Source organism: Salminus brasiliensis, chromosome 14 (genome assembly GCF_030463535.1).
Source record: "Salminus brasiliensis chromosome 14, fSalBra1.hap2, whole genome shotgun sequence".
Lineage (NCBI taxonomy): Eukaryota > Metazoa > Chordata > Actinopteri > Characiformes > Bryconidae > Salminus > Salminus brasiliensis.
Window position 1 is genome coordinate 5,317,248 of NC_132891.1, and position 19,070 is coordinate 5,336,317.

At 40.9% G+C, this 19,070-nt stretch overlaps 1 protein-coding gene across 3 annotated transcripts in view; it reads right to left on the reverse strand.

Moving 5' to 3' along the window:
* Positions 1–17,227: 17,227 nt before the first annotated feature.
* Positions 17,228–19,070, reverse strand: part of cpne9 (copine family member IX) — a 65,062-nt gene continuing 63,219 nt past the window's right edge. For all 3 annotated transcript variants that reach the window (XM_072696567.1, XM_072696568.1, XM_072696566.1), the window contains one exon: positions 17,228–19,070. This exon is cut by the window's right edge and continues 2,425 nt beyond it. The gene's annotated coding sequence lies outside the window, so the exon portion shown is untranslated.

A 19,070-nucleotide genomic window follows, 5' to 3' on the forward strand; every position in this document is an offset into this window, starting at 1 on the left:
CAGGTGATGTTATTGATTGCATCACACCAACTACTAACTACTGATGTCAACCCAGTCTTGTTTTTTGATGAACTTTGATTTCTGACCAAAATTCAGGGTCTGCATTGGAGCTTAATGTCGATCTAATGTTGGGTTTTGATGGATATGTGACTTCAATGTCCAACCAAAATCTATTGTCTGTACAACATTGGATTTTGAAGTAAACTTGAGTTTAATTTCGTACTAAAATTCAACACCGGCCTCCAAAATCTTTCTGACGTCAAACCGATGCCCGGCACCTGCTGAGAGAGTGAAAGCTTGCATAGCCGTGAGTTAGAAGAACCACTAATGTGCTAAGAACTGCAAAGTCTTTAAGTGTTTAAGTTGTCCACAGTGATTTAGCGACGCAGCCTCTCGACAAGAAATCTGAAAGACAGCTTCAGTTTTGAGTCCAGCTCATAATCGATGTACAATTAGGATCCACAGAATTTAGTGCCCAGCTCCTGGAGATCAACTGTTCTCCAGACTTTCCACAGCAGCTCTCCCAAACCAGATCCATTTTATCATAAGGAATTTAGAAGAGCCAAGTGGGTTTGGTCAGTGTTGGAACCAGTCTGAGTCTCCAGGCTAATGTACCACGGCAATAAAATTTGAGTGAAAGGAGAAGCATGTTTCAGAAACCAATCGAACGACCACAGAGAGCCTGATTTACTGTGCTCTCCCCTTTCTTCGTGTGCGGTAGGCCTGCACACACATAACCTCCACTCTGTCCTGCACTGAATACAGATGTCACTGTTTAACCCTATCAAATCGTACATCTCCCTGGCGACATTCAGATATTTCGCCGATGGCCCATTTGAACTGGTTGTACTCTGCTACCAGAGGAGTTACGAGGCATGCATATTCACAATAGTCATAGTAAAATGGTTCAGCATGGAACTGAAGCTTTTCTGTGACCTTATAAAAGATGCACCGTGCTGTCTTTATTGTTGGATACACTGTGGGGTGTGTACACATTCAGAGTGCACCGCAGATCCATGAGTGCTTATTATTTTGTCGTAGTCTTTCTTATCAGGGTGGCACGGTGGTGCAGCAGGTTGTGTGTGCGCCGCACACCTCCAGGGGCTTGGAGTTCCATGTGGGCGTCCTCCCAAAAATACACAATAATGCTAGGCTAAATTGGCCCTACAGTCTCACTACACAAAATAATGGCTACAAAGGGTTCTCTTTGAGTGATGCCATAGAAGAACCCCTTTTGGTTCCAGTGTGAAGAACCTTTACATTGACTTCTTTAAACATTTAAAAGGTTCCTCCCACATACACTATGTGGACAAAAGTATTCGGACACCTGCTCATTTATTGCTTCTTCCGAAACCAAGAGTATTAATAAAAAAAAGAGTAACTGCCTCTACTGTCCAGAGAAGAAGGCTTTCTACTAGATTTGTGGAACATTGCTGGGAGAATTTGATTGCATCCAGTGACAAGAGCATTAGAGAGGTAAGGACATTGGATGATCACCATCCCACCTCACCTTCAACTCCCCAACTCATCCCAAAAGTACTGGATGGAGCACCAACCATCCATCATTCCAGAGAACACAGTTCTTCCACTGATCCACGGCTCAATGCTGGGGGCTTTTTAGTCCATTCCTGGCATTAGGCAGCATGGTGCCAATAGGTTCATGTTTATCTACTACGGAGTCCTGTTCTATTGGCAGGACCTCTCTACAGGTACTATAAGGGGTGTCCACAAACATTCAGACATAGTCTCTCATAATCTCTTCTAGAAAAGAACAATTATGGAACCATAAGTGGATCTGCTGTGGCATCAAAACTCAGAACTCGTTATAGGACACTCTACAAAGGGTTCTTTGAGGAATGCCATAGAAGAACCACTTTTGGTTTCATGCAGAACCATTTTTATAAAAGAACTATGAGTGTGAAGAACCTTTACATTGACTTCTTTAAATCTTTGAAAGGTTCTTCACATGTTCTTCACATCTTGTTAAAACCAAATATGGTTCTTCTATGGCATCAATCAAATAAACCCTTAATAGCACCTCTATTTTTAAGGGTGTAGGAGAATTGACTGGGTTAAATTGCCCCTAAGGTATGAGCGAATGGGGGCATGAGGTACCCCGCACCAGACTGGCATTCTGTCCTGGTGGAATTTCTGCCTTATGCCCAATAATTCCAGCTAGGCTCTAAACCCACTGTGACCAAACAGACCAAGAAGAAGCAGAAAAGAGGATGGATGGATGTTTTTTCTAGTCTAGTACAGGAGCTTAATTTACATTTACATTGACGGCATTTAGCAGACGCTCTTATCCAGAGCGACCTACAGAAGTGCTTCACTGTTTACTGGGCAGTCCCAATATTTAGCGACTTTTCAGACTTTTCCCTCTAGCAACCTTTTTTTTAAGTGACTACTGACAAATATAGCGATTTTCTGGTGTTATTGGAGACTTTTGGAGACTTTGGGAGACTTTAAGGTGAACACACATGTTCTTAAGTTACTCTCCTCAGCAGCAGGGGCAGTCACAGCTCCACGTCCACACTGCAAATGAACTGCGCATGCCCAAAGCCGCCGCAGACCCCGCCCCCTATTTACAGCACGGGATGTAAATATAAATGCAGTCTCAGTCACTCCCTCACCTCAAAACTAGCAAAAAATTATAAAAAAAAAAGAAAACAAAAAAAACTAAGTAACTCTACATAAGGGTCTCTTTTAAGGTCACTTTGCCGGACCCAAGCAGGGATAAAGGAGGAGGGTTGAGCGTAGCAGTAGCAGTTCCACCCCACATAACAGTCTTTTCATTAAATTGAATATGCTATCATTTAACAACACAGGACAAAATTGAGTTATGTAATTAACGTAAAAATGATTTATGTAATGTGGCTCTAGACAAAGCATTAAAGTCTCTTTTATACTCACCTTTTGTCTTCCACAGTGTTTTCCCTTTATTCTTCAGCTGTAAATACAAACAAATGGACAATTATGCAAATTAGGTGATCATCAAACATCATTTAGCGACTTCTAGTGACTTTCAGGACAGCCAATAGCTACTTTCCTTACTGAGGAGTTGGCTGTCTTGACTTTGTAGGCCAGCGTCAGGGGGTTTGAATCGGATGTGGGCAGCAGCTACAGCAGGAAGCCAGTGAAGAGAGAACGCAGCAGCAGAGGATGTTGAACATGGCTGAACTTAGGAACGTTGAAGACGACCCGTGCTGCTGCATTCCGAATCGACTGCAGGGGCCTGATGGTGCGCAGAGGAAGACCAGCCAGGAGAGAGCTGCAGTAGTCAAGTCTTGAAGTGACCAGAGACTGAACATCTGAGCACCTGGGTGACTCTGTGCATGTGTAGATGGAGTGACCAGCAAGATCATTGTGAAGTACAGCAGTTCCAGGGATGTACAGCAGCTCCTATAGACAGAATAATGTTCGGCCTATAGTAGAAGACCTGAATATGCACTAGGGGTGTAAGAAAATATTAATAAATGTATGTATATATATATATATACTTACATACATACATACATACATTGGGCTATCGATAACAGGGTTGTGGGTTCGATTCCCAGCTTGGCAAGCTGCCACTGTTGGACCCTTGAGCAAGGCCCTTTACCCTCTCTGCTCTGGGTGTGTGTGTGTGTGTACTCACTGCCCCTAGTTCACAAGTGTGTGTGTGTGTGTGTTCACAACCACAGATGGGTTAAATGCGGAGGACACATGCACCTTTACCTTTGAAGTACTATGATATTAGTGCTGTATCCAAGGATTTTATTGGAATGATTTACATGGAAGGACCGAAGGCAGACAGGGGTTCATTTAGTGTTGCGTTTGAACTCTGACCACTAGAGGGCAGTGTTGTACACTGTCTTTAGATCCCACTGTTCTGATTGGATAAAGAGTAAGCTTTTCTTTTACTCTTATTTTATGAAAATGATAAAATATCATATAATTTGATGCAAAAAATTGCAATATCGTCTTGCTTGCAGTATCGCAATACATAGCAATATGTTGAATCGTAACCCCTGTATCTCCAGGTTCTTACACACATACACAGCCCTAATCTGCACATGGTTGTCCCGCTCTACCTCTCTAATGCCCAGCAGGCCCACTCCTGGAGTGCTTCCGCCCACCTCACTGCAACCTCCTCCAGTGCACCTCCGTAAGAAAAAAGGCCAAATCCAAACACAGGCAAGCAAACCAGGCTGAACCTGCGCCGAGACTCTCATGTAATGTTTTCTACATGTTAAAAGCGCCAGGAAATCACAGCATGACGGCAACCTGATGGCAGCCTGCCACTCAGAGCCCCTCCGTTTAATACAGTCTTAGACAGATTAGCGCGTCTCTGGAACGGGCCAGGGTGTCATCCTCTTTAAAGGATTACCACGCAGCCTTTCGCCCACTTCCCCTAGCATGTTGACTGGGTCATGTGCATGTGAGCTTCAGTGTGTGTATATGTGTGTGTGTGTGTGTGTGTGTAAGAGAGAGAGAGGTCTGTTCATCCAACAGGCCCGGCTCTGAGAGTAAACTGTAGGTGATTCCAGGAAACAGCACCATTTCTAGCAGCCCTTTAACACAGTGCACAGGAATAAAGAGACCCCAGAGAGTTTCTCAAGACTGCTGACTGAACCTCAGGGTGAGGACACCAGCTCTGGCGGGTGGCCATAAATGATCAAAACAAAAACAAACACAAAAGCTTCCTGAAGGCGTTTCTGGCGATTCTGCACGAAGGACGGCTTTCGGAGGACAAGCTAGGCTGTGAATGATTGGTCCTCATTTGTCAACATCTTCCTAGAAACTGTCTTGAGAAAAGTCCTAACAGGTCAGACTCATGGTGTGTTCACAGCTCTGCTCTTATAGTGCTGGATCCCACTGTCCCCCTAAACTGAACGTCAGCATTTTAGCGAAAACTGGGGACGTTTCTTAACCCCCTTTAAAAATCAAGGGAATCATATTTGTTATGAACATATTTGAGTTTTTGAGACCTCATCAGTGTGATTATTAAATAATAGGCAATTATCTTAAATAATTATCACACCATCTCTAAACAATAACAAGAAAATAGAATTATTATAACAGGACAATAAAATCTGGTGTTTTTTCTGCTCCCTGGTGGATTGTTTGTGTACTGCATGCACCAGAAAAACACACACAGATCTTTTAAGTTTGTGGCTTTAATTAAAATTGACTTACATTAATTTAATTGACTTGAATTAATTTAATTATACATTTTAAAGGAAACTTGGAGTATAGGGGGTTAATTTTGTGTAATATATATTTTCATTAGTTTTTTGCTTTTTAAAGGCTTCTAAAGTCCTTCATTATTAATAAATAATTGGTCAGAAGGTCAAATGAGGCTCACGGTTCTTCTGAAAGGGAAAGATCATGCTGATTGCGTTGGTCTACAGGAGAGATGTATGACCTTCTGATGGATTAAAAAGGAGTGCTTTGCGCTGAGAGTGGTGGGCAGCCACCTCAGTACCAAGGGAGCAATTGGGGACTGAACCAGCAACCTACCGGCCCCAAGTGCACTTCTCTGACCTAGGCTGTGGGTTCTGTTGAGCAAGGCCCTTAACCATCTGCCTCAGCGGTGCTGTAGCTTTGCTGACCCTCTGCTCTGATCCCAGTTTTCCAAGCTGGGATATACAAAGGGAAGAATTTCGTCGTACTGCAAAAGTGCCTGTGTGTTAGCTAAGCTGTCAGAGCGTTGTTACATAATAGTGTTTATTGCTGTGTATAATTGTTGTGGTGTTGATGTCTAATTGTAATAATATTTTTTATTTTAAAATAAAATAGTTATTTAATAATAATAATAATAATAATAATAATAATAATAATAAATTTAAAATAATAGTTATAACATTATATTCTCATTATTATGACTAACATCACCGGCCTTTATTATTATTATTATTATTATTATTATTATTATTATTATTATTATTACTACTACTACTACATTGTGATCAGGTAAACAAATGGCATCAGCTTGCATTTATTGTGATTATGATCTTTTATTATTATATATGGTTGCTAAATGGTTATTATGCATATTAATATATTTATTATTGCTTACAGTGTTGTTTTGTTTTCTTATAATTCAAATTGTGTATATAATAGAAATGATAAATAACACAATTATTATTAATAATAATAATAATTATTATTTGTATTATTATTTTAATTATTATCATTGTTATTGTTATTATTTGTAATATTATTGTTGTTATCATGATGATTATTATTTTTATTATTATTATTATTATTATTATTAGCATTGTTATTAATAATAATTGTTATTATTCTCGTATTATTTTATCATTATTATTAGCATTGTTATTATTTTTATTTGTTATTGTTGATGTTATCATTATCATTATTATTATTATTATTATTATTATTATTAATATTATTATTATTATTATCAGTAGTAGTATTATGTTTCCCTGACATTTAATATTTGCTTCGTTTACAAAAACATCTTCTCAAGTTCAAAGGTCAGCGGTTCAGCAGTTCCCTCTCTGTCCTCAGGGGCCCTTTTGCACATATTTTGGTCAACAAGTAGTTCTGCACTGGATGCAAATAGTCCAGAGTTCAAGCAGCTTCAGTGTGTGTGTGTGTGTGTGTGTGTTTGTGTGTGTGTGTGTGTAATGAGGCAGGGTGGTCTGCAGTCATCCACACTGAAAAGCATAGACCCCGCTGCTGTTTGGGCTCTGGCTGAGGGACTGAGGGATGGACGTGTATTAAACGTAAGTGTCCGTCTCCTGAGTCGGACTACTAGCCAATCCTAGCGCAGGAGATAAGGCACTGCCAGCCAATCCCATCGTAGGGGTGGGGCTAAATGTACAGTATGCCATGTCTAAAGCCACCTTTATGACGCGCAATTTTAGAAGCCTGACGCCCAGATTCTGCCAGCAGTGTCATAATACACAGACAACTTCCGGCCTACAACTCGACAAGCCCTTATCCTTCCTAACACTCGCGTTTATCTTCCTAAACATTTCATTTACTAGGATAAAATTTTTTACATTTTGCTGTTTAAACAGCAGATAAACCAATATTTTGCTGTTTAAACAGCAGATAAACAGATATTTTGTTATTACAAGAGCAGATGTGGACAGGTGTAACACCGGACTCCACTAACACCACCAGCACTCGGACCACAATGCCAGCTAACAGAGGTAAATATAGCTACCAGAATACATCATGAATAAGAAAAGATGTCAGGTGAAGAACGTCCTCCAGTTCTGAACCAGCATAGAAGGACTTAATTAAACTTGTGTGAACTGAAAAAAAAACAATCAGAAAGGGTATATTAATTCAAATTAAATCAAATTAATTTATTATTAGGATGTAGTAGTAAACTCCCCTCACAAAAATGTAAGCAAAAGACAAAAATCCGGCTGCATTTTAGGATGTAAAATGATATGAGCTTGACTGATCCGTTTCAGAGAGAGAGAGAGAAAGAGATTGGGTGACTCTGAGTCTGACTTAACCGCATGTATTTGTGAACCTTTCAGCTCTGACTTCGCCCCCCATCCGCCTCAGCCAGGTAACGTTTACAGCACTGACTCAAGCCGGATACTCAAGCTCCTCAGGGGCACGCCTGTAGGACAGTTAATCAGGCCACATGTGGGACTGTGTAAACTCTCTGGCCTACATTACTGTCTCTATATGCATACATTTTTACTGCTCTGTCTCTCAGCTTGTCAACAAATGCATGTTTAAATCAGCCCACAAGGGGGCGATCAGTGTTAGATTTGTATTTACAACAGTGGAGTTTAATGAATTACACTGTCCAACTGTAGGGGGAGCCCAAGAGCAAAAGGCCTGTGTGCATGAGCAGGAAAAGCACAAAACTGTGCCCTCCAGGACCGGAATTGCCCAGCACTGATTTACAGCTTGCGGTTGGTAGCAAGCTGGCGGTGTTACACATGCTAAGTACATACAGAGCAGATTATTAAATTAACATTATTAATAATATCAAAATGAAGTCGAATGAAATAAAAATATTCTACATGGAAAATAAGCAGCAAAAAGTGTCTCCTTGTAGAGAAGTACTGCCAATAGAATAGGACTCTCTGATGAACTTGTTGGCACCATGCTACCTAATGCCAGGTGTGAGCTAGTAGAGGGGTATAAAGCCCCCCAGCATTGAGCTGTGGAGCAGTGAAAGAACTGTGTTCTCTGGAATGATGGATGGTTGGTGCTCCATCCAGTACTTGTGGGATGAGTTGAGGAGTTGGGGATGATGTGAGATGGTGATCCTCCAGCATGCTCATTAACACTCTTGCCGCCTGATGCATTTGAATGGTCTCAATGTTGCAATGCTCCTCCAAAGTCTAGTGGAAGGCCTTCTTTCCTGGACAGTAAAGACAGTTACTCCAACAAAAGCGGGATCAGCTTTTGTGTAATGAATGATCAGGTGTCCCAATACTTTTGTCCAAAATATATCTCAGTTTTAGAAGCAGATTATCACAGATCCATGATTTAGCAGGAAAACGCTGCATGTCCTGATTCCTCTGCTCCGTCTCTAACCGCTGTAGTTTTGCCCTTGAGCAAGGCATGCTGACCCCAGTGGCCCAAGGGTATTGTAGAGGGGCAATGGTGCCCTCCTTACACTCTGCACTCTACTCTAATGACCATAGCCAAGACTAAAGAGGTCCTGCCATGAAAAAAGGCCCCTTATATTTCAGATGTAAAAGGATATGAGCTGTGCTAATGTGTGTTTGTACTCCACAGGCAGACGGCTCGCTTTCAGACGGGCTGAACCTTTCAGCTCTGACTTCGCCCCCCCATCCACCTAAGCCAGGTAACGTTTACAGCACTGACCCAGCCAGCTCCTCAGCCTGTAGGAAAGTTCATCAGGCCAGATCAGGACTGTGTAAACCCATCAAATAGAGCATTTTTTTTTTTAGGATAGATTGAATAAATAATTAAAAAGCTAAAACGTATTTCACATTCTCACATTCCTCCAACTGTACAGTTTTTAATACAGAGGCGAAGAGGCAGAGCAGGTTTCATCCCATCAGGAGAAACCCCTACACTCGACCCACAGCTCAGGAGGCAGGAGGAGAAGCAAAAGAGTCTGGTCAGAACACACACCGCTCAGTGCAGTCCATGCTAGACTATATGTGGTCCTACTGTGGTTTAGGGGGGTTAATTACTATTATATAACTCAGTCAGAATATTACTATTGTTACCATAACTACTACCACTACTACTACTACTACCACTACTACTACTACCACCACTACTACTACTACTACTACTACCACTACTACTACTACCACCACTACTACTACTACTACCACCACTACTACTACTACTACTACTACCACTACTACTACTACCACCACTACTACTACTACTACCACCACTACTACTACTACTACTACTACCACTACTACTACTACCACCACTACTACTACTACTACCACCACTACTACTACTACTACTACTACTACCACTACTACTACTACCACCACTACTACTACTACTACTACTACCACCACTACTACTACTACCACTACTACCACCACTACTACTACTACTACTACCACTACTACTACTACCACCACTACTACTACTACCACCACTACTACTACTAGTGCTACTACGACTACTACTAGTGCTACTATGACTACTACTACCACCACTACTACTACTACCACTACTACTACTACTACCACTACTACTACTACTACTACCACTACTACTACTAGTGCTACTATGACTACTACTACCACCACTACTACTACTACTGCTACTACTACTACTGCTACTACTACTACTGCTACTATGATGACTACTACCACTACTACTACTATGACTACTACTACTACTGCTACTACTACTACTGCTACTATGATGACTACTACCACTACTACTACTACTACCACTACTACTACTACTACTACTACCACTACTACCACTACCACTACTACTACTACCACTACAACCACTACTACTACTACCACTACTACTACTACCACTACTACTACTACTACTACCACTACTACCACTACCACTACTACTACTACCACTACTACCACTACTACTACTACTAGTGCTACTACGACTACTACTACCACCACTACTACTACTACTGCTACTACTACTACTATTACTGCTACTACTACTACTGCTACTATGATGACTACTACCATCTACTACTACTACTACCACTACTACTACTACTACTACCACTACTACCACTACCACTGCTACTACTATACTACTACTACTGCTACTACTACTACTACTACCACTACTACTACTACTACCACTACTACCACTACCACTGCTACTACTATACTACTACTACTGCTACTACTACTACTGCTGATAGTCCTGCTACTACTGATACTGCTACTGTTACAAAAATACTACTACTACCACCACTACTATTACTAAAGCATCCTACCACTGCCATTGTTACTACAGTTACTGCTGCTGCTGTTACAAATCTACTATTACTACTAAAACCTCTATTATCTATTATTAACTCTTACAAATATACTACTACTAATGACTTCAGTTAGTAGTTTATGTTAAATCTATTTGTAATACTACTGATGCAAATACAGCATTACTACTATATTACCACTGCTGCTGCTTTGGAAATATACTATTAATACTACTACTACTACGTCTTCTAGTACAAATACACTACTACTTTTACTGCTACAACTACCATTGCTGCTGCTGTTCCAAATGTATTAAATCTATTATATCTAAATGAATTATATATTATATCTACATCTATATATTAAATAGTCCCAAAGCCTCCAAACTTAGACCTAAGGAGATGAAAAGCATTCAGAAAGCTACACTCGAGTCCAGTGGTGGCAGCGCCTGTGACAGAGATACCCTGTTCCCTCTGTTTCAGATTTGATCGAGTAAGAAACTTCAAAAGTTGTGTTTAAAAAACAGGAGGTGAGGTCATTGGAAACTCAGAGGTGCCCTATACTCATTTTGTCAAGGAGAACATGCCCTCTCCACACGCCCCCCGCCCCCTCCTTCCGTTTATATTTGCCCAAAGTTTCCCTGAGCTAAGCGTGCGTCTGACCTATTACCAATCTCTGACAAAACAGTTTTTGTTTGAGCCTCTTTAATAGGCCACATTCTCACCACATGTTCTCCTTATTTCTTTCCGCTGCCTCATAAAAGCAGCTGAACCGGCCGAGCTGGATGTTGTTGTCCGGTTGTTTCTCGTCCAGTTAAAATAAACATGTGATGAATATGTAGATGCCTGAAGGTAGTGGATCAGTGAAAGGCATCAATCCACGAGGTGGTTAGCAGCATGACTAATGCGTCCTGTCTCGCTGGACCTTCACATGGACACACTGTGCTCTGTCCGGACTCTTCAAATCCAAAAACACTCCCTGCATTCTGCCTTCTCTTAACCCTTAGACTGCGATCTACAGATCCTGTGGCGGCAAAGCAATGCTCCACTATGTCGTTGTCCCAGTTTTGTAGTTTTATTGTTTCGGCTTGATACAATAACTCATCCTGCAGTTTTTGAGACATTGACGACATTCCACAACTATAAGATCCGGCCTTGTATACAGCTTTTTGACTGGCCGTATGGTTTACATGTAGCATGTAGGACTTATTCCCATAGGAATTAATTGGGTGCACCCTTCTTATTTCAGTTGATGATGTAAATACATTAGTAACACCCAACCAAGCACATGGGGTACCATAGCAACCACTTCGCGACACCCTAGCGGCCACCTGAGATTCAGTATCATAGCAACCACCTAGGAAAAAACACACACACACCCAGAGCGGTGGGCAGCCAACTCCATCGCCCGGGGAGCAGAGAGGGTAAAGGGCCTTGCTCAAGGGCCCAACAGTGGCAGCTTGCCGAGCCCGGGAATCGAACCCACAACCCTGTTATCGATAGCCCGGCGCTCTAACCGCTAAGCCACCACTGCCCCTGTATGTGGATACGTGTATGTGGGTGTGTGTGTAGGATCCTTCACAGATATGCTTCATAGACAGCCAGCCACTGCTGGAACGTTTAGAAGAGCTGGAGAAGCAGAACTTGACTCTAATCCAAAACTTAGCTGATATGGAGGAGGCTGAGGATGACTTCGGCTTCTCCATGGACATCAGACGCAAGAGAATGTAGGAAAGAGTTTAATTTTAGTCATCAGCCTCCTCCACACACTCACCTATAGTCCTGTTTAATGTCTTTAAACATCATTTATAAAATGTTAGTTTTCTCTCTCTCTCTCTCTCTCTCTCTATATATATATAAATATATTATTATTATTATTATTATAGGCCGATGCGCAATCGCTGGGAGGAAAGTGCCAGGTCCCCACCGCCACTACACCAACTAACAGACGCCTGTACAGGCCTTGAGAGTAACGAGGGGAGAGAGAGTGCCATCTATCCACCCGGAGAGAGCACAGCCAGTTGTGCCCTACCAGACTCCAGCCACTGATGGCAAAGCGGCATGGCTGGGGATTCAAACCTGTGACCCCTCTGGCCGTAGTAGAAGCACTGAGCCACTCTAAGCAACAATGGGGTGATTTCTAATTGTGCTATCTTTTGAAAGCCCTTCTCTGGCCTCTATTAATTCTATTTTATAAATGATGTTTAAAGACTTTTCTTTAGTTGTGTGTTCAAATGAAAATCAAATGTCCAGATGTTTAGAAAAAAAGGTTTTCACAGGGTGTTCAATTTTTTTTCTACATAATATGAAGAATGTGAATAATAATTAGTCATCAGCTGTTCTGCTGATGTATGGTCTCAGTAAAGTGGGCAGTGTTCACTGCATGTGTATTTCTGTAATGTGTTGTAATGGGACAGTCTGGCCTTGCTCTAAATCAATGGGACTCTGTAATGCAGCCACTTCCACACCCTTCGCCACAAGCACAATACACCCTTTGATTATGCATATAACATTTAGGGGTTCTGTAAGTGTGATCGTGTGTGTGTGTGTGTGTGTGTGTGTGTAGGGAGCAAGAGATGGATTGGTTGACTCAGCAGACTAACATTGTCACTCAAGCCATGGAGAGAGAGAGAGAGAGAGAAAGCAGCAGATTTACTGCTCAAAGCTAGACTCCTCTCGTTTGGCGAGATATATATATTCATAAAATGTGTATAGTGTATGTACAGAGTGCGTATAGTGTGTATGTATTGTAAATAATTATTGTAAATAATTACGCTAAACAATATTATTGTCATTTTAATCCACTGATATGATAATAATAATAATAATAATAATAATAATAATAATAAGGTAAAATGCAAAGCATTTTAAATTATTATGAATATTCAGACACTGGAACTGGACAATGTTGAATATCCTACATATATAATATTTTATTAAAAAAACAAAACAAAGTGGACATGCCGGCCTGTCCACAGTAGAGGGCTCTCCTCACTCATTCGGCTTTAAGCCAAGCGGTTCCCACACCTAAGCTGTGAAATGCAGACCATTTGAACTCACTCCTCTAAAGCTTCTGGCTGGAATTACGCAGTGATTGGTTAAAACACCTATGAGCCTCGAGCAACACGTCTTCACCTGTCGCCGTCCACCCTGTGTGCACAGAGGCAGCATTACTGATGCGCTGTTCATTCTGCACACTGCAGTCTTTTCCTACACCATAGGTGGCACTGTCTGCTCACAGACTGCTCGCAGACTTGAGCCCTGCTGGTGACATTCACTCTTATAACAAACACACAAGTAAACACAACAGGCAATCTTCAAGGTCAGCAAACATTACTGAGGTCATGTGCAGATATTGTAGGATATGTACGTAATTGTTGTGACAGTTGTCTATGGGCAGCCAATGAGGTCATTTGCATATATCATCCTCTGAGGCACAGTAACAAAACAGCCTGTGTAATTCTAAGTGATACAGAGAGGTTAGAAAAGTGTACTTCACACAAGCTCTGCTATGTTGTACTTCCTAGTTCACTTTTTCCTTTTGAGAAATAAATAAATAAATAAATAAACTGTTCGTGCTTCATAAACCCACACTAAAGTTATAAATGGAGGCTGGAGTGAAATAAAATACAGTGAAAGGTGTGTGTAACTGTAGGGTCTATAAAGCAACATCACCCAAGAACGTCTTACCTATTCAGCTGCACTAGGGGGCAGTGCTTTAACACCATCTACGCCATTCCAGTGGTGAAGCTCATCAAGGTGACCACTCTTTCTGTCTGTCTGTCTCCCTGTCTGTCTGTCTCTCTCTCTCTCTCTCTCTCCAGGAGGAGATGCTGGAGGAGTTGGAGAGGAAGGTGTCGGAGGTGTACAGGAATTGTCTAGGTGTGAATGAGGCGACCCAGAAGCTGACAGAGGTTGAGTGGCATCTGGATGAGCTGCTGGAGCGCATCGAGACATTTCCCACAGACAGAGTTAAGGCAGTGGAGAGAGAGCGCGAGACGGAGAGGAGAATCTGGTTAGAGCATATAGAAAATACACACACACACACACACACACACACACTTGTCTTTTTATGGAATATCAAGATGGATAGTTATATGGAATATATAATGCATACACATAACTATATTTAGTATTACTACATAATAGTAATAGTAATAACTAGATTAATATATAAATATATGTATGTAATAAGAACAGGTATTTAGGTAGGTACATACATATATATATATATATATATATATATATATATATATAATTCATAGGGGTGTGTATATATATATATATATATACAATTCATAGGGGTGTGTATATATATATATATATATATATATATATATATATATATATATATATATATATATATATACATGTGTGTGTGTAAATATAAGAAACCTCGTTTTAAGTAGGTCATGATCCAAGATCATGATTCTTGCTGTATTCCTCACATCAGGAATGTCTGTAGACCTGCAGGCTGTTGGAACTCAGTGTTTCTCCTTTGCAGGAAAAGGGAAGAGCGCCTGAAGATATTGGCTCAGGAGGAGCGTCTGCGCAGGATGCAGCTCAGAGCCCAGGCTGGCGTAGACACAATGGTGAGCCCGGACTAGCCACACACTACTCTTATTGTACATATATACACTATATGTCCAAATGTTTGTGGACACCCCTTCTACTCAATGCATTCAGCTACTTTAAGTTGCACCTGTTGCTGACACAGTCACTGTGGAGGACACCTGCCAATAGAATAGGACTTTCTGGAGCAGATCAACATGAATTTATTGGCCCCATGCTAATACCATGCCAGGCGTGGGCTAGAGGGGTATATAAAGCCCCCCCCCCCCCCCCCCCCAGCATTGAGCTGTGGAGCAGTGGAAGAACTGTGTTCTCTGGAATGATGGATGGTGGTGGTGCTCCATCCAATACTTTTAGGATGAGTTGGGGAGTTGTGGATGAGGTGGAGTGGTGATCGTCCAGCATCCTGACCTCGATAAACGGTCCCCTCGCTAAATGGAATCACAGCAATGCTCCTCCAAAATCAAGTATAAAGCCGTCTTCTCTGGACAGTAGAGACAGTTACTCCAACAGAAGCAGGAGAAACTCCTTTTTTAAGATCCTTGATTTCAGAAACAACAAATGAGCAGGTGTCCCAATACTTTTGTCCATATAGTGTGTGTACAGCTGTCTGAATAAAACTCCTTGCTTTGTGTAAACATGGTCATGTGAAAGTGGAATAAGCTAAATTAGTATAAAATTTGCATAGTAGACCCATCACTGTCTTGTCTACTTGTGTAAAGTGCTTTTTTTTAACTCCAACTTTAAACGTCAGACTGGCAGAAAACTGACCGCGCAGTTGCCACCTCTACGGAAAGTGACCAGGGAAAGCAAGGAGGATGGCGCTGATGACGAGCTGGAGAAGAACCTGTGTTATTTCTCCCAGCACGTCCGTCCTCCCTCTCCTCACATCAGCATCCCTCCCTCCCCGCCAACACCCTCCCACCACCTGACCCCACACAGATAACAAGAGTTAATGCAGTAATTAAATAAAAAGCAGCGTTCCCGCACCTCCTCTTTCTGGCCCTCCTTTCATCGTGGTGTATTTTCAGCAGAATGATCTCAGACACGACTAAAAAGCTAAAAGCTGCTAAATGGAAAGCCTGGGAAACAAAAGACTGATAGACTGATGACGAGCGCAGTCAGGGGCTCGCTTTGAAGGAAAAGAGCTTTGCAGCTTTGGAGCCGTGACTCACATCTTTAAAGGTGAGGGATGTGTAGGGTCTAAGTTTCAGTATTACAGATCAGCTGGGATAGATGAAGAGCTTCATTCCGAAATTCAAAATCAGGCCATTTTGATCAACAATACAATAGGAAATGAGCTGCAGCTGAAACTGTGTTCTCTGGAATCATGATGGTGGTGCTCCATCCGGTACTTTTAGGATGAGTTGGAGATGATCAAAATCTAGTAGAAAGTCTTCTTCTTCCCTGGACAGTAGAGACAGTTACTCCTACAAAAGCAGAAGACCCTGAGAAGATTGGATTGAGCAGGTGTCCCAATACTTTTGTCCATTTAGACAATGGAGCATTTCACACTAAAGCCACCTGAATGACTTTGTGTGTTTCTGCAGAAGTATTGAACATTTGTTGAAGCTCTTCCTCAACCCTTTAAAGCCCAATCCATTAAATAATTGCCAGGAAATGGAAAATCCTTAAAACTGGAGTATTTATTTGATCTTCTGATCAATTATTAAAAATAAATAAATAAATAAAGGATAGGACTTTTATTTTGTATCATATATTTTTAAAGCAAACTAAAATAATAATAATAAACCCCATTTAATCCACCATTTTATTTTTTTTGTAGTATTGTTGCATATTATATATATATATATATTACAAAAATTATTAAATAATAATCCACAATTATATATAATACTGTTATACGTGTATACGAAGCTAATATATTTTAATGCTAGCACTTCCTTTCTGCCAAATTTGACCAAGGTGCCTGGAGGGAAGCGCCGTATACCCGGCTCTGACGCCAGTGACAGCCAGCGCCGCACTAGTGTGATGTGGGGGTGAGCGCCATCCACCCACCCTAGAGAGAGCAAGGGTTCCAAATGCGCTCTCTCTCTCATGCATGATCAGTATTCGAACCAGGGATCCTCTGATCACAGTGACAGCGCCTTGGTCCACTCCCCCCCCCCCCCCTTCCTTTATGGAAAATGACATGATTCACAGGACTTCAGTGACTGATTCCTGGGCTAAAAAGCAGACTAAGCACAGGGAACTTCACAAGACATCCATGCTTTATTTAAAAATGTGATAAAACACTGATGGCATAGAAAAGAGTACAGCTGTCCTCCACATCCGTACACAGCGCTGTCAGACACGCTCAGCTCTAGACAGCAGACTCGGGCGTTCTGCACAAACACCTGGGATTATTCTAGTAAACAACAAACACTGTTCACCGCACGGAGCAACACCAGGACCAGCACAATGAAACAGTGGCACAAACTGGATGGAAGTCAAATATGAGCTGGATCTCACTGGATCTCACTGGTTCAGCCATGCACTGTGTGTATGCAACATGTGGCCAATGAGGGGATTTGAGGAAACACATCCATTAGGTTTAAGATATGCTTATTAAAAACACGTCATCACGTCATACACCTCCCCCTCCCATCGCCCCCGCTTCATAATATGTGTCATTAATAACTGTGTAGTTACACATGAATAATCCAGGTAATAACAGTGTAATAACTACATATTGTGTGTATCTCCACAGCTGTAACAGCATAATCTCTCATATATGGTTAGACATGTGTATAATAACATCAGACTAATTGTATTTATGGCTGATTCCTCAACTGGGGTCACTTATTACCACCTTAATATCTTTTTAATTCTAGAATTAAGGCCCTACTGATGGCCAACGTTGAGCTTTTATTTTTTACAACTAAGTTATTTCATATTTATTTAATTACACAACACAGAAATCCAGGCCATTCAAATCCAGGTCACTTACTTTTTTACACTTTCACTACTTTTTGTCTGTATCCTCTAGAGCTCTCTGCTGGTGTCGTACGACCATGCTGACTGAAAATGGACTTTTAGGAAGTTGGATTCCTAAACAGCCAAAAAAGCAGAGATGGTGAAGCTGAAAGGCTGCCATTCCCATCACCAGGTGTCATTACCGTAATCCCAAGTCTCCATCATTTTATTCAGAGAAAATACCCTAGCTCATATTCGCTGTCGAGAACTGAGTAACACTGGTGGCTCAGTACCGGCTATTGATGACAGGGTTGTGGGTTCGATACCCAGGCTCGGCAAGCTGCCACTGTTGGGCCATTGAGCAAGGCCCTTGACCCTCTCTGTTCCCTGGGCGCCGCTGTGCTCACTGTCATGGTGTGTGTGTGTTACTCATTAGTGTGTGTGTGTGTGTTCACTGCATGGATCGGTTAAAGGCGGAGGCCAGATTCCACAAATGATGAATATGGTTGTCTTGACTACTGAGTAACACTACTAGTTTAATATACACCTTAAATATATTAAAATAATGTGAATATTCAAATATTTCGTTTGATAAACATTGTCGTAACAATCTGAATGGTAATGACACTTCAAAATCTAAATTTACTTAATGATCAAGAGGAATACATGATTCATTTACTCACTATTAATCTTTGTTTCTATGGTTACATAAACACAAACAGGTGTTAACTTTAACTTTTCAAACAATCCTTAGAGAAATCACAGGCTGTTGCGGTAATGACTACAGATGGTAATATATTGTTCAAAATATGTGTAGATTTGTAGAAATATGAGCGTAAATAATATATTCTGTTTTCTAAATATTACAGTTATTATAAATATAACATAAATTGGGTCATTTTGTTAAAAGTTTGTTATGATTATTTTTCAGAATTTTGAAACACCAAAGTTTAAAAGTCTGGGTTGGGGATGAGGCCAAAGTAGAAAAGTTATTTATGTAAAAAGTAAAAAAAAAAAAGGAAAAACAAAAAAGGGGAAAATGATTTTTGGTGGCAATAAATCAATTTTATTCATCATTTATTCACATATTTTAGCTATTATAAGCTATATAAGCTATTTATTTTGTAAAATAGTTATTTGGTGACATGAATTTATAATATTTTAAAGTTAACCTAATTGAAGAATC